The 16,136-nt window shown below is 41.6% G+C and overlaps 1 non-coding gene across 1 annotated transcript; it reads right to left on the bottom strand.

Annotated features, from left to right (window-relative positions):
• Nucleotides 1-15,360: 15,360 nt before the first annotated feature.
• Nucleotides 15,361-15,477, bottom strand: LOC143665854 (U5 spliceosomal RNA). The gene has a single exon (XR_013167249.1). It is a non-coding gene; the product is annotated as a U5 spliceosomal RNA (small nuclear RNA).
• Between the last annotated feature and the right edge of the window lie 659 nt (nt 15,478-16,136).

Raw genomic sequence — 16,136 nt, 5'->3', positions numbered from 1 at the left:
ATTTTAACTTTTCACCAAAAATGGCAGTGAAAAGTATGTTGAGTTTTCATTTTGGTGACTGTAACCAACATCATCTTGCTAAGTTAATGTTTATATAATTACTGAATTGTATATGCTTTGTTAGAGAATACTTTTTTCCCAGTTCCAGTAAATAATGACAAGGACGTTAATAATGACAAGAACAAGTGGTAACCTTTTTTGTTTGGATTAACTCTAGGCCTAAGGCCTGGAAACTTGTTGAGTCTGTTCAGAGTGGTAACCTATAATTCATGGTAGGAGTCCCATGACCGTTTATCATTATATTCTCCAGTCTACAGCATTAATGGCAGATTGGTGTTGTATGTGCATTAAACTGATCTTTCGCATACTTAGAGGGCTTGATTAGTTTCAGATATATACTTGTCACTGCTTGTGTTCCCCTGTGGTGCTTACTCTCTGTGCCTATTTGATTACAACCTTTAAAATGATAAATGATCCCTTTTCCCTTTTAATATACTCTTTACATCTTTTCTTCAGAGATGAGTGGTTACTACTTTATGTGGCCTGTTCCCTTAGTTAGTTGCATTACTGTGTGACAAGGAATACTTCCTTTGAACCAGCAGCATTCTTGGTGAGTCCATACGCTTTTAAAGCCCAGGGACTTTAGATTAGACAAGATGTCCTGGTTGCTGATGCTGACGTTTTCTTCTGTGTGTTAGGTCACAAACACTTAGTGCTGGGGGCGGCTGTTTCTTAGCTTCCAGGTTGAACATCCTACTGTAGTTTACTTAGGATATTCTGATTGCCGGCCATAGAAACCAATTCTGACTAACTTCCTTGAGCACATGGGGATTATATTAGACGCTGGGGTGGGGGAAAGGAGGTTGTTTAGGAAAGGGGTTGGAGTCAAGACTGTTCCTAGCTATCAGGAAGTAGGAGTTATTGAACTGGATATTTTTTTCTGAGAATAGCTGGGTCTGAGCACACTTGTTGAGGGGTGGAAAAACAGTAATTTTTATTATTCCTTTTCAAGATTTAAGGTCTTGGAGGGAAATCAAATTGATCAGGCTCAATTGAAGCTCTGTCTCCTGGCCATATGATTGCAAAGAGGAAAGGATCTGGTTTCCCTGTAGGCTACTGCAGTGGGAAGTGAGGCCTTAGATTTTATCATTTCAGCAAGACTACTTTTGGATATTGGGGGTGGGAAGAAGAGGGAATAAAGCTTGGGCAGCCAAAAACAAAGGGCTGTTACCTGTGCATTTAAACTATTCTACCAGCTAAATTAGAGAGGAACTGGGAATTTGTACAGCTTTGTATGGCTGTTAGCCTTTTAGAAGAGTTAACTTCTGTTACTTGTAATTATAGACTACCCTCTGCTGTAGTTTGAGGTTTAAAAAAGGTGTGGCTTAGTTATTAAGTACTAAAGCCCAGTTGGAATTTATCTCCTGAAATAACCAGTGATCACCGTATACATGGTCAGCTGCCTTCCTGCAGAGCACACTGGACAGAAGACAGTGAAGGGTCTTGACCCGCCTTCTGCCTGGGTAAATTGATGAGCCGTGTGAGCTACTCGGGGCAGGACAGGATTTTTCCTCATCTTAGCAGAGAACGCAGAATTAAATCCAAAGGAGACATCTGGCACTGAATGGCCTGAGCTCAAATGAGGATATAGAATAAAACATTTATTACCAATCTCTACAGTAGGTTGAAGAGCACTAAAAAAGAAGTGAAATATTCTTTGTAGAGTTTTGTGTTTTCCTAAGACCAGTGTTTGTCAAACTCTACTCCTGGACAAGGCTAATTTACTAATAATCTACGTTGCCATATTAACAGAAATGTGGAACCTGTACACTGGAGGGCGAGAGAAAATGGCAAATAATTCAGTTTACCATTATTTTAGGTTTGATGGATTCCTTTTTCATGTTGTACATGTAATACTGCCTCCCGACCCCCTAGCCTGTTTTTGAGGAAATTTGAGGGCTGCTGACTGAGTGATGAGCAACCTTGTGGTCAGGGTGTGAGAAATTTTCAAACAGCTCCCTAAAGCCAGTAGAAAACAGATCCTTGTGGCAACAGCTCTTTGAAGCTGAGTACAAAAGAGAGTGCTCTAATGCAGTGGTTTTCAAAGAAGAATGTGCCTCACCCTCACACGGGCTTGTTCCTGCTGCATCCCACCCCCACGGTTTCCAATTTCATAGGTTTGAAGTGCCAGAAAATTGACAATTGTTTTTTTAATTTTTGAGAAAACAACATACAAGCACGTACATTCTTAACATACATGGTGTACATACATTCCGTACATGGTGTACACTCAGTGGCTCACAATATCATCACATAGTTGTATATTCATCACCATGATAATTTTTTTAGAACTTTTTTTTTACATGAGCAGATACTGGGAATCGAACCCGGGTCCTCTGGCATGGCAGGCAAGAACTCTTTGCATCACTCCAGGAAAAAAAAACCTCATACATGCCATACACCTTACCCCTCCCTCTCTGACTGCTAGTGTTCCCATCTATTTTTTAATTTTAACAAAATTGGCAATTTTAACAAGTTTGCGGCTAATGCTGCTGCTGTTGCTGCTCTAATACTTTTGAAAGTATTAGAAAAGTGTTTATTCAGAAGCACACAGTTGGAAAACACCCATGAAGAGACCAAGTGCTAGTTCATAAAAATAATTAGGATTAATCCTAGAAAGACGTAATAACTAACAAACTAGAAAATGGTATTTGGTGTTAAACTGGATTTCAATACCACCAGCCCCCATACCACCTGTGACCCAAGAAACCAGCATACTTTACTGTCAGAGAATGAAACAGTTTGTAAACTTTTAAAGGGGTTTGCATGTATCACTATACACTCACCATTCTCACTCCACCCTTTAGCCGCTAAGTTTGACTCCTTTGTACTCTAACTTCCCAGGATTGCAGCACTACTGCAAGATACTCAGAGGCAAGAAGCTGATTCAATAGGCCATACCATATGGTGAATTCTAAAGGAAACAAAGCACACAGGCCCTGTGTGTGGTGTGTCTTGTCAGGGAAATTCAGAAATTTAAATGGGCAAGAAAGCATCAGAAAGTAATACAAGATGGATGAGCTATGATCATTTAGCCTGTGTTGATTATGGAACTCCTTGCTTTCATGCCACTTGCAAATATGAAGTGGTAAATGCCTTAGTGTAAGGGGGGCCCAGTCTCTACTCTAAAACTGACTGGGAATGTGTGTAGTACAAGGGTTGGACATAAGGCAAATGCAACTGTTAGCCCTAAATGACTGATGGAAAAACAGTGACTCCACAGCTCTCTTCTAGCCTTGGAATTTACAAAGGAGACAACAGAGGAATCTACCTTCCTGCATATTTCACTATTTGGACTTGGGCTTTAGCCATAGAGGGCTCTATAGAAGGTGAAACTGTAACCGGTGCCCTTCTGACAATGGTGCCAGCTGAGCCCTGTTCCAGGTAGAGGGACCCACCTCGAGAAGCATTTAGACAAATGAGAGGGCCAGTAGGAGTAAGTAGCTCAGTTTATTAAAGAGAGAGAGCACACATTAAAGAGGTTGATGCAGGCCTGCCCAAGGAAGCAACACACCCTGGGTGGGAGTGGGCTAGCTGGTTCTGTAGGAAGGTTGTGTTGGTAACAGACTTCCGTAGCAACCTTAGCATCAGGTGTTTTCTTTGTGCAGATTCTCATTGTGACTATTGATTGCTTACAGGGGTTTTAGTAGGTGCTTAGCATTGTTTCAGAAAGAGAACTATCACTACTCATGGTCCTCTGTCGCCCATACTAAAATTTGTCTTTGGGCAGATATTTAACAATCTTTACAACCCCAGGCTTTCTGTTGTCACGCGTTTGCTTTGGGTTCAGGATTTTATAAGCTTTTATGGTTTGGGGAGGTTTTGGGGTTTTAGGGGAATTTTTTGGTCTATGAAGTTTGCGTCTCTGTATTAACTCTTCCAAAGCTGAATAGAAGACCAGAGACCACAGTCTTGATGCCTTATTCCTGCCTCAGTTTCCCCCTGAGGGAGTTGAACACCCTTAATCGTAAGGGCTGTTGAGGGGCGAAGGTCCCTTCTTCCAACCCTTCCTGCTATTTTAAGGATGTAGAAAAACCCAAACGAATTCGGGCCAAAGCCTCTGTCTTAGCTGTTGTCCTCAGGTTCAGATCTCAGAAACCTACCCTCTTCTGCTATCCTAAGACACACTGAGACCTTGCTCGGTGTGTCATTGTGATGGTTATTGGAAATTGGACTGTCCTGACAGAGATCCTAGGCCCCCACTGGGACTGTGCCCAGTGGGCCATTGTAAGGGTCACTGGAAGTCCAGCCGTCCTGAAAACCCTGCTTCCAAGAAAGTTCTTGTAGCACACCCTACGGATGCAGAGCCAGGTCTTCCTTCCCAGACTCCTCACGCTGATGACAGACACTGATGGATCCTGGTTCGAAACGGCCCCTCATCTCATCAGTACGTCCAGACCAAGGTCATTGTTGAGGCTGGAGGTGAGCCGATCTCCTCTTAATTAATGCTGGGACCACATATTCGCGTCTCCTTGAACATGCAGTACCTTTATCCACTCCCTCAGTCTCTGCTGTGGGGGGAGGCATCCTCTCATCCCCTTTAATGACAGAGCCAATCATATGCTCAATAGAAACTCTCACATTCTCCCAGCAATTCCTATAATGCCCACCCATCTCTTCCACTCCTAGGCCAGGACACTAATCAAACCTCACTCTTCCATTTCCTTCACTCTCCATCCTCTCAAGCCAGTTTCCTTCTCCTCTCGTCTACCCCTATCCGCAAACCCTTCCACAATCTCCAAATACGCATATCATATAATACACCACCACACTGCCATCTGGGCTGAAAGGGGATTTCTCAATGCTAATGGCACACCCATCACAAACGGACCCCTAATTTTAAAAAGCTGCTTGAAGCTGTCCTCCCCTCCAAAGTTCTCATCCACTGCAAAGAGATCCCATCCCCCATCTCAAAAGGAGACAGCCTAGCTGACCAACATGCCAAATCTGCAGCCCTCCTTCTGTCCCCAATCCTTGGGAAAAGTAGAAAAAGCTAATCACTTACTAAAAACACACCTTACCAAACTAGCAACAGAACTCCACACTCCCTGGACATAACTCCTCTTACCCCTTGTTCTCACTCACCTCAGAGCACTCTCCCGACGACCCTCCCTCCTCAACCCCTTCAAACTCATGTTCAGATGCCTCTTCCTCTTAGGTAATCCCCCCCCCACAAGTCCCCTAAAGGGGACTACTTTCACGAGCTCTCTCAATTAAGAACCCTTCTGTACCAGCATGCCAACACTCCTCCCAAGCCCCAATACCACTGTCACATCCACACTCAGCCCGGGAGATCTTGTCCTACTCAAAACTATGCAACCCACAAAACCCCTCCTACCCAGCTGGGAAGAACCTTACACAGTAGTTCTAGCAACACCCTCAGCTGTTAAACTAGCCCAAAGCCCACTGCCCGGCACCATCTAAGCAGAATAAAGCTCTGTCACCTTCTAATCCAGTCTTTCAATCTACGCTCACAGGACTGACCTCCCGCAAAATAACCAAACTGCCCAGCAGTGGCCCTTCATCCCCAGATCCCCCTCCAGCTCCTCACTGAAATCATCTCTCAACTTACCTTCCAGAACTATTGAAACAACTTCTTCTAATGTTCCTGCTGGACGAATTCGTTCAAGACACCTTCCAGGACTTCCAGTGGCAACAGATCCACTCCTCTCCCAGTTCATACACCGAGTTGTCTGGTCAGCAACCCAAGAATATGTGAACGATGTCTCCCAATGCGAGAAGGAACAGAAGCAACTTTTACTCTTATCCCACAGTTCCCTCTCAAGACAACTGCCCCCCAGATCAGCTGAAAGCAGCTACAGAAAACTGACCATCATCCCTATTCCCTCCCATCGCCAGAGACTGGGATGTTGGGCCTGGAGGACAGGACCCCTTCCCCCATGTTTCTGCTTGAGCAGGAAAGGATTCCATGCACCCTGACAAGGTGCCTGCAGAGACCTTACTGGGTGTTTCAGTCCTTGGCCATGACATGCAGGTGAAGTCGACTTGTCAGTCTTCTCCTGGGTACACTCACTGCTGACCTGGCGGTGTCAGGGGTGGCTGCACTTTGGCTTGTTAATGACACACAAAGCATAACTTCAAGTAACTTTCTTAATGGTTTAGGGTAAATTTTTCCCTTCAAGTATTTTTCATGCTAAGGTGGTGAAAGCATCTCTGCCTAAGTGGGTAGTATGGTGGAGACCTTGGAGAACTTTCCACTGCATTCCCTAGGCAAGAATATTTTTCATTCTATCGTAAACCACCCATTTGCTTCCATATTATATATGCTGATCTCTCTGCCCCTAGGTGTAAACAGGAGAACTAGAGGGAGAGAGATCAGGGATTAATGCTAGCACAGAGATTGGGTTTGGGGCAGCCTCCTTAGTAGGTCTGTCTGCCCTGTCATTTCCTTTGGCTATCAGTGAGTCAGACTTTTGGTGCCCAGGACAGTGAATTAAATGCAACTTCTTGCGAGGGCAGGACAATGCACTGTCCAGCAGGTTGAGAATTTCCTGTCTGTGCTTGATGGGGGATAGAGGATTCATCATTTAGTAATATTCTTTCCCTCCAAATTAGCTGAGTGAGCATGCTACCAGGAAAGGCATACTCAGAGTCAGTAAGGAGATGCAGTTTCCTCCCAGCTGCTAATGTCCCTAGTGAGGGCTGTGAGCTCACGCTGGGGCCAGGTCCCAGGGACTACAGGCTTTGCCTCTCTGACTTCTTGCAGGAAAACAATAGCATATCTTGCTTTTTTTCTATAATATTAATTTTATTCATGTTTTCAATACAAATACAATATTAAATAATCTAAAAACAATATTTGTTAGAAACTACAACTCAAAATTCCCATTGCCTGAGCTTTGTGATTGTGTGTGGCCAACCTTTGTCCCTTTAGAATTTTAAAGTGAATGCAGTGCTCAAAACAAACATATTAACAAAATAAGATTTTTCACAAATACACTTTTGCTAATTATAAAGAAATCCAAAAAGATATCTCCCATGTCTTCATTCAGGTGTCCTGAATTTGAAAATGGAAAAAAGTATAAAGAGATTTTTTTGGTTCCCTCGTCTCACACTAGCTGCTTTGAAGTTGTTAATTTGGACCAAAATTGTGTAGCATTTGCGAAGGGCAGTGAGCGTGCTCTTACTTAGAGTCGTGCAGGGTTTGAGAAGGGCAGTGAACATGCTTTTACCGTGAGAAACTGCCCACCTATCCTATTGTACGAAAGTCCATTTTCAAATGCAGACATTTTGAAATGACAGGTCATATTTTTAGATCCTGCTTTAAAACTGGTCACTGGATTATAGTAAGGGCTTTATATCAGTCAGGTATTAGCAGTTTGATACCGAATAAACCATAGACTCAGGCTATAAACCTATTCTTAGCACTATTTTATATCTAGTTCAATGAAATGCAAAACTATCCATTAAACTATATATTTTATACTGAAGTAAAGAAACTTGACTTTACATCTAACACACACTCATTCACAAAGTGTATGCCCAGTGTGACATTATCAGTTTAAAAGGGGAGGGAAATATCATTATGATTTTAAAACCTGCAAATTGTGCAGAATGCCTTTTTGAAAGTTATCACATTAGTAATTTAGTAGCCATTTTGCTTGCTCTCTTGCTTTCTTGATATTTAGTTAGCTGAAGTAAACTTTAAAAATGAATATATTTGCTTAGAAATTCTATGGGAAAAGGAAGGATGCACATATTCCTATATACCAAGCATTTTGACACCTCCTAAGTAAGAGCAGTCTTTTAGGTTTTAAAAGAGAGAAAAATACTATGTTCTTATTTACTTCTGATTCACTTCAGTCCAACAGCATGCTAGAAGTTATTGCTTCAAAATTCTACTACAGCTTGCCATGTAAAAGAAAAGCAATAAAAAAACAAAAAGCATGTTTATGGGCACTTATTTAAGAACTTAAAACCAAAATTTTAGAGAGTCTTATGTAGCAATTATTTTATTCTCTATTTTAAATATCATTGCATTCTCAGTTTCAAACGTTTTCAACATGAAAGATCATTTTAAACTATCTTACTGTCTTGCATTTTGTCCCAACAATTAAGGACATGCTCATATGAAGCTGAAGGAAAGTACCTGAAAATGTAGAGCTGTGTTCCAGTAGTCATGTTTCTTGAAGATGACTGTATAATGATATAGCATCACAATGTGACCGTGTGATTGTGAAAACCTTGTGTCTGATGCTCCTTTTATCTACGGTATGGACAGATGAGTAAAGCATAGGGATTAATAATAAATAATGGGAACAAATGTTAAAATTAATTTAGTAGATTGAAATGCTAGTGATCAATGAAAGGAAGTGATAAGGGGTATAGAAAAAACTAGGGGAAACAGGCTAAAATATATTGGGTAGATGGAAATACAAGCAATCAGTGAGAGGGAGGGGAAAGAGGTATGGTATGTATGAGTTTTTTTCTTATTTCTTTTTCTGAATTGATGCAAATGTTCTAAAAAATGATCATGGTGATGAAAATACAACTGTGATGATATTGTGAGTTATTGATTATAGGGAATGATCATATGGTAAGAATGTGTTTGTATGCCATGTTAAAAAAATTTTTTTTAATGCAAAAAAAAAGAACAGGCTCATAATCACATTAGTTTCTAGGATGAGAAGAAAGTAGGACCACAGAATTGTTACAACTCAAAAAGCTTCACAGGTTCAAAAGGACTTGGACATTGGAAGGTGACTCACAATTCATATTGCTTCATTTGTTGTTCATGCACCTCAAAAGAACCTTAAAAATCTTGTTCATTTGTTCTCTATTTAAAAAGAAGGGGGGGAAATTGTCAATATTTGCTTTCTAGGTCTTATCAATATCTGGAGTTTTCAATAGTAAGCACATGAGTCTTTTTTCTAAACAAAAGACTGGCTTGTTCAAAGCCCAAGAGAGAGTCAGATTTCTAAGGCAGTCCGTCATTGGAATCTGAATTACCCCTTAGGTCTTCTTTCCTAAGACTGTCAGAATTTCATGAAACATGAAATTCTTGAGCTTGATGGCTAAAAGCTATCATGCAAGTAGTAGTTTTAAAGTAACAGTTTTTATGATCAGCTACACCATCACACGTTGCCATATTAATTTGATCTTTAGGTACCTGCAATGTTGAAAGACTTTAAAAATAGTAATACCAAAATTACTAGCAAAGCTGTTTTAGACAACATGTAGAATTAAGATTTCATGTTACTAAATATAAAAAAAAACCTCAATGAATAAGAGAGCCCTTCATGCAAAAGAATTCACCTCAGAAGTATGCAAATAGAGGATGGATGGTGGTGACGCAGCAGGCAGAGTTCTCGCCTGCTGTGATGGAGACCCGGGTTCAATTTCCAGTGCCTACCCGTGTTAAAAAAAACAACTATGCAAATAGAGTAAAAAGCTTTATAAGCAAAAAGTTTACAGTTCTATAGTATGAGTTTTCAAAGCTTACTACAGTTATAAGATGACACTGTGCGAAGATCTTATGTGGAATAAACCAGTTATAAAAATTGAATATAGTACTTTGAAGACCCAGGTAAAATATGAAGGAAATGCTCAGTCTCGCATCTAACACCAAATTTTCATTCACACAGCCTGAACTGTTAAGTTGGCATAAGCAAGAGACCTTTGTTCCTGTCTTGTAAAGAGTTTTAATCCTCAGCCTCCTAGTAAACTCCTGTCTTGGCTAGAGAAAGTGTTACTCTTACTCTTTCAAACCAATTTTATATCCCAAAAGCAAACACACTAAAGAGAAGGAATACTCCATTTAAATTCTTACATCTGTGCTTAAACATATGCCTCCATTCTCACATAAAGTTGGATATGTGAGATCTTCTGACTAGGAATCTAATAGTAATGTATGTCAACCAAAAGTATGGCTATTTTACATCATCAGGACCTGGTCATTGTTAAGTGTGGTAGAGGAAAACAGAGAGAGTGGAGATGACATCTCTAATTGATACCTTAATAGTCCTCCTACATCCCCATTGGGCCAGTTAATCTCAATTTCTAAATTAAATGCATTTTCACATGTAAATTCTGAATGTCTTGCCAGTAATTATGCAAGATACAAAAGTCTCCAGTGCGTGTACATCAAGTGGCCAGTAAGTGATGAATTCCCCAGTATGTTTTCTAAGCACTCGAGCAATATTTAGAAAAAATAACGTGACAGTCTTTGACACAAAAGAAACTTCACTTCTACTCTAAATACATATAACAGGGACATTTTGTTTATTGGAATGTATTTGAACTATTAAATCATAAGTGGCTGGGTCACAATTCAAAGAAAACAAAAGACCCTTACCCAGCCCAGATATCATGGTCTACATGAAGTGGTGCTAAACTGTACAAGTAATTTAATTTTTCAGGAACTACCCGAGTTCTAGTTTTATTACACATGGAAGCTCACTTTCAATTCTTTCACTAAAAGCACTGCACATGATGAAAAAGACTCATGTTGCAAAATGGAATGATCTTATTAACTATGGAGTTTGAATAGTGATTCAAAACAAGATTAAATTTGTTATGCATCCATAGCCATTAAAGGCATTTGGTGTGAATATCTTAAAAGATTAAGATGCTTTAAAATGAAACCTTTATAAAACTATCAAAGTGTTCTAGTTTGCTAGCTGCCAGAATGCAATATACCAGAAATGGAATGGCTTTTCAAAAGGGGAATTTAATAAGTTGCTTGTTTACAGTTCTAAGGCTGAGAAAATGTACCAATTAAAACAAGTCTATAGAAATGTCCAATCTAAGGCATCCAGGGAGAGATACCTCAGTTCAAGAAGACTGATGAAGTTCAGGGTTTCTCTCTCAAGTGAGAAGGCACATGGCGAACACAGTCAGGGCTTCTCTCTCGGCTGGACAGGCACATGGCGAATATGGTGTCATCTGCTAGCTTTCTCTCCTGGCTTCCTGTTTCATGAAGCTCCCCGGGAGGCATTTTCCTTCTTCATCTCCAAAGGTCTCTGGCTGGTGGACTCTCTGCTTCATGGTGCTGCAGCATTCTCTGCTCTCTCTGAGTCTCTCTCTCCAAAATGTTTCCTCTTTTATAGGACTTCAGAAACTAATCAAGAAACTAATCCCCTAATCCAGTTTAACAACCATTCTTGACTAAATCACATCAACCAGGGAGATGATCTCATTACAGTTTCATATATACAGTATTGAATTAGGATTATTCTACCTTTAAGAAATGGGATTTATATCAAAACATGGCTTTTCTTAGGGGGCATATATCCTTTCAAACCAGCACACAAAGATTTAGGGAATTATCTTCATAAATAACTTCAGATGTCTATGGCTTCAACTGTCTGCCCTACTGCTGGGGTAGTGGGCCGAGATTCACCCAGATAGTAATAATCACTTGGGCATTCCCTAAGAAAAACCTTACGTATTCAGCCGTGAATACGTAAGGTTTAAGTTAAGCAAACTTAAACCCGTGTCCAGTTTGCTTTTGACGCTTGCTCTGTTTTGTTTTTCCTTCTTTCACTCCCACCACGTAGAAGAGGATGTCCTGCCGCTGGCTCGGTGCGCTTTGGCCGTCCGGCGCTGCAGTGCCGTCCCGGAGGCTCGGTTGGGGCAGGGGGCGCAGCCTTGGGGCCTCTCGCCGCCGGGAGGGGACGCGGCCCGGGCGCCCGGCGCTTCTGCCACCTGCCCGCTGCCCTCCGCTCGCGGGGCCGCCCCAGCGCAGAGATCTGAGCGCAAGATCGTGAGTTTTTGGGCTTCCTGTGTCCGTCTGCTTTTCTCCCCAGCCAGGAAGAGCAAACGGATGCTTCTTTTCTTTTTTATCGATGATCTTGAGGACTTCGGACGGCTTTCCTATTTCCTCTACCACATGGCCCTTCCGGGGCGCGGGGGGTCCGCTCTGTTGGGTAAACTGTCAGTTTCTTTCGTTTCGGTTTGCTGCTCAGGCTTTGCTTCCCCTCTTCCGCTGGCAGTGCTGGGGAACCTGCGGGTTCGCGCTGGCGGGGGGCGCCCTCGGCCCTGCCCCGGGGACGGGCCCGGCCCGCTGCACCTCGCCCTGCCTCCCCGGCTCCTGCCGTCGCAGCTGCTTCAGTCCGTGCAGGCCCCCGAGCCCGGGGCTCATAGAAAAGGGGACGTGAACCCATATAGTTCCCATATCCCCAGGATGCTTCCTGGAAAGGAGACATCCCATTTCCTCCTGAACCCTTTTCTTCTTGGTAGGTGGTAGGGCTCCACTGTGTGTGTGTCCAACTGGACCTGAGTAAGGAGAGGGCGCAGTGGGCTTGGAATCCTCTTCCTTTGAAGAAGGAGGGTCAATGGGAGCTTTAGATCCAGTAGGCTCAGGTCTGGTTTGAGGGAGGATGATTCCCAAGTCTTTTGGAGATCTCAAGTTTTGGGGATGTATTAGGGTTCTCTAGAGAAACAAAAACAAATGGATAGATCTGTAAAGATGAGATTTATAAAAGTGTCTCATGTAACCGTGGGGATGCAAGTATCCTAAGTCTATAGGGCAGGCCATGAGCTGGCAGCTCCAGTGAAGTTCTTCAATGAACTCCCCAGGAGAGGTTGGCTGGCTGAAGCCAACAGAGAGATTCTCTCTTCTGAATTCTCCTTAAAAGCCTCCAGGTGATTAGATTAAATATCACTCATGGCAGAAGATACTCGTCTTAGCCATACACACATGTAATCAGCTGTGGATGCAACCAATGTGCTCATGACTTAAGTCCGTGAAATGTCTTCACAGCAATGACAGGCCAGTGCTTGCTTGACCACATACATAACTGGGCCTGATCACCTGGCCAAGTTGACACACGAACCTAACCATCACAGGGGGTTTGGGTAACAACAGGTCATTTAAAATATCTGACTCCTTCTCTTCCTAAGACATAAAGGATTCATCTCATAAGTCCTCCTTAAGATAATACAGTTTCCAAGTTCCTGTCATGGCCTTGTCCTAATATAGAGCCATGAAGAGCTGGACATAGGGAAGTTTACATAATTTCTTTTTCCTTTTACAAAATAGATCTAATTGGGGGATGGCATTAAAGCCAAGAGTGCTGTCTTGCAGCCATTCTTCTCCACCTCCCAATTTATACTGAGGCCACACAACATTACACTAAGAAATCAACTTTTTCAGTTTGGTGATTAGCAGATTATTCCAATTTTTCTGAATGCAGCCCAGGGGGTTGTCAATTGAGATGCTAGATACACTGCCCATATTCTGAGAGGAGAAAGGAACTTATAGAGGTTTGGCATCCCATCCTGAAGCTGAGTAATACCCTCACAACACCTTCTTGCCCCAGGGCATCCCTTTGTGGATGAGAACCTTAGACTTAGGAGATGGGCTGTCTGGGTTCACCCTTGATTCCTAAACTAGATCCAGATGACTGGTGAGACTTCTTACCCTGGCCACTCCAGGCCGTATTCAGAGGGCTGGTGAGCTAGATTTCTCACCCCAGCAGCTCTGAGCCAAACCTCTGTTCCTTCCTCAACTCTGGGGGCAGAAAGTCTTTTGGTAAGCGTTGTGCATGACTTGATCTAAAAACCACCACAAATAGAGAACTTGAAAGGGCAGAGGTCCCATTTGGCTAAGGCCTGTGTTCTCCTTTGGGAGGAGAAAGTTGATGTTATAAAGAATACCTAAAGGTTGTTTATGGGAATGATACATAGGTCATATGCGAAGGAAGACGTGAGCAAGAATATCTTGAAGAATTTCCTCTGGGGAAAGGGAAGGGAAAAGGAAGGGGTCATGGCCAGGGATGAACCTCTCTCCAAGGGATAAAAAGATAGTTTCCTGGGAAATCCACAACCTTCACACCACAGGAAGTCTTCTTGAGAAAAACCTTACTACAAACTTAACATCAAGTTTGCATGAAGGATGAAGAACAGCCAAGGAGGTCAAGGAATAAATACATGGACTTAAAAATTGGCAGCAAGAGGAGGAAGAGGCAGAGAGAGAATGCACCTGAAACAGGAAGGAAGGGAAGGGACCTAGGAGAGGGCCTCATGGTGAGCAGCCTACACAGACAGGTGGAAGGCAAAGGCCAATGAGAGTGACCAGAAGGAGGAGTACAAAGGCTAGGAAAAGGTAGATAAGGAGAAAGGGCCAGGTAGAAGAGCAAGAATCAGTATCAAGGGACATGACTTACAAAATGCAGGTCTCGAGGGCCGGTGTCTTATGTGGAAGATACTGCTCCTGGAATCTCCTGCAATCTCCTGGCTGGCTCTCCAGAATATGTAACTGGTGCCCTGCTCATAATGGTGCAAGATGAGCCTTGTTCCAGGTTCAGGGAGACCACCACTAAAAGAATTGAGACAAATGAGAGGGCCAGTAGGAAGTAGTAAAGTTTATTTAAGAGAGAGAGAGAGAGTACACATGGAAGAGGTTAATGTGGATGTGCTCAGGGGAGAGACATACACTGGGTGGGAGTGGGTTAGCTTGTTCTGTAGGAAGGTTTTGTTGGTAACTGTTTTCCATAGTAACCTTTGAGCACCAGGTGTTTTCTTTGTGCAGATTTCCATAGTGACCTTTGGATACTAGGGGCTTACATGGTTTTTATTAGGTGCTTGGCATTGTTTCAGAAACTTTTTCAGATACTCATCATCCCCTGTCATGTACTAAAATTTGTCTTTGGGCAGATATTTAACAATCTTTACAACCCCAGGCTTTCTGCTATTAACTAAGAGTTTGCTTTTGGTTCAGGATTTTACAAGCTTTTATGGTTTGGGGAGGTTTCAATGGCTTGGGGAGGTTTCAGGGCTTTAGGGGAAATTTTTGCCACATGAAGTCTGCAGCTCTGTATTAACTCTTTCGAAGCTGGATAGAAGACCACAGTCACACCACAGCTCTGACTGACCACAGCCAGTACTGAGATTTGTGCAGAGAAGCATAGATGCTTTCATCCAAAGTGTATCATTCTTGTTATGTAATCAGAGCTTAAGGTTGGCTTGCTGATATAGCCTGGATAATGGCAATTTTAAATGGAAAGGTCTTGGGAAAAGGCATGTCTTTAACTTGCTTTAACTAGGCTTGGACAGTCCAGCAGAAAAAAAACTTGACACACCTCTAAATAAATTGTGTAGTTATTGATAAATTATATAATGTGCTATTGAATTATGTACATTATTCAACAAAAAATTATAAAAATATAAACAAAAGTTGACCTTTTTTTCTAGACTCCAATGACAAATCTTACTCACATTTTCCTCCAGACTGAGGTCTCTTGAAGTCAGGACCATATCTCTTCTTCTTTTTTTTTTTCTAGATTAGAAGCCTGTTTATTAGTAAGTTAAATTTCTGCTTTTAAACATTTTAAATTTGGTCTTGTCAAAGCAAGACCTCAAAAAATTAGTCTTGTAACTCACTGTTGTTTCTCTCCATGGAAATCTTTAGTAAAAGGTGAAAGATTTATGTGATCTGAAGAGAAACCTGAGTATCCATATCTCTTCTTGTTACCTTAGCACATACACTACCTTAAAGTCAATGTCTGTAGAATGACTGACCCAATAATATAATTAGCACTTACTCCAAAGGGAAAAGTCATTTACAATATGAAGGACACTGTGTTGAGGGCCCTCCTGTGATATGAAAGAACACTGGAATTGGAGACCTCTTCTCTGTCACTAACTAGCTTTAGGATTTTTTTTTTATTCAACATTAACATACAAACACAAACATTCTTACCATATGATCATTCCATTCTTGATATATAATCAATAACTCACAATATCCTCACATAGTTGTATATTCATCATCATGATCATTTTTTAGAACACTTGCATCAATTCAGAAAAATAAAAAGAAAACAGAAAAAATATTCATACATACCATACCCCTCACCCTTCCCTTTCATTGGTCACTAGCATTTCAATCTACTAAATTTATTTGAACATTTGTTCCCCCTATTACTTATTATTATTTTTTATTAATTAACGGAAAAAAGAAATTAACCCAACATTTAGAAATCATACCATTCTACATATGCAATCAGTAATTCTTAACATCATCACATAGATGCATGATCATCGTTTCTTAGTACATTTGCATCGGTTTAGAAGAACTAGCAACACAACAGAAAAAGATATAGAATGTTAAT

This window comes from Tamandua tetradactyla, chromosome 21 (genome assembly GCF_023851605.1).
Source record: "Tamandua tetradactyla isolate mTamTet1 chromosome 21, mTamTet1.pri, whole genome shotgun sequence".
NCBI lineage: Eukaryota > Metazoa > Chordata > Mammalia > Pilosa > Myrmecophagidae > Tamandua > Tamandua tetradactyla.
The sequence above is the reverse complement of the archived record's forward strand: the minus strand, read 5'-3'. Positions and strand labels throughout refer to the sequence as shown.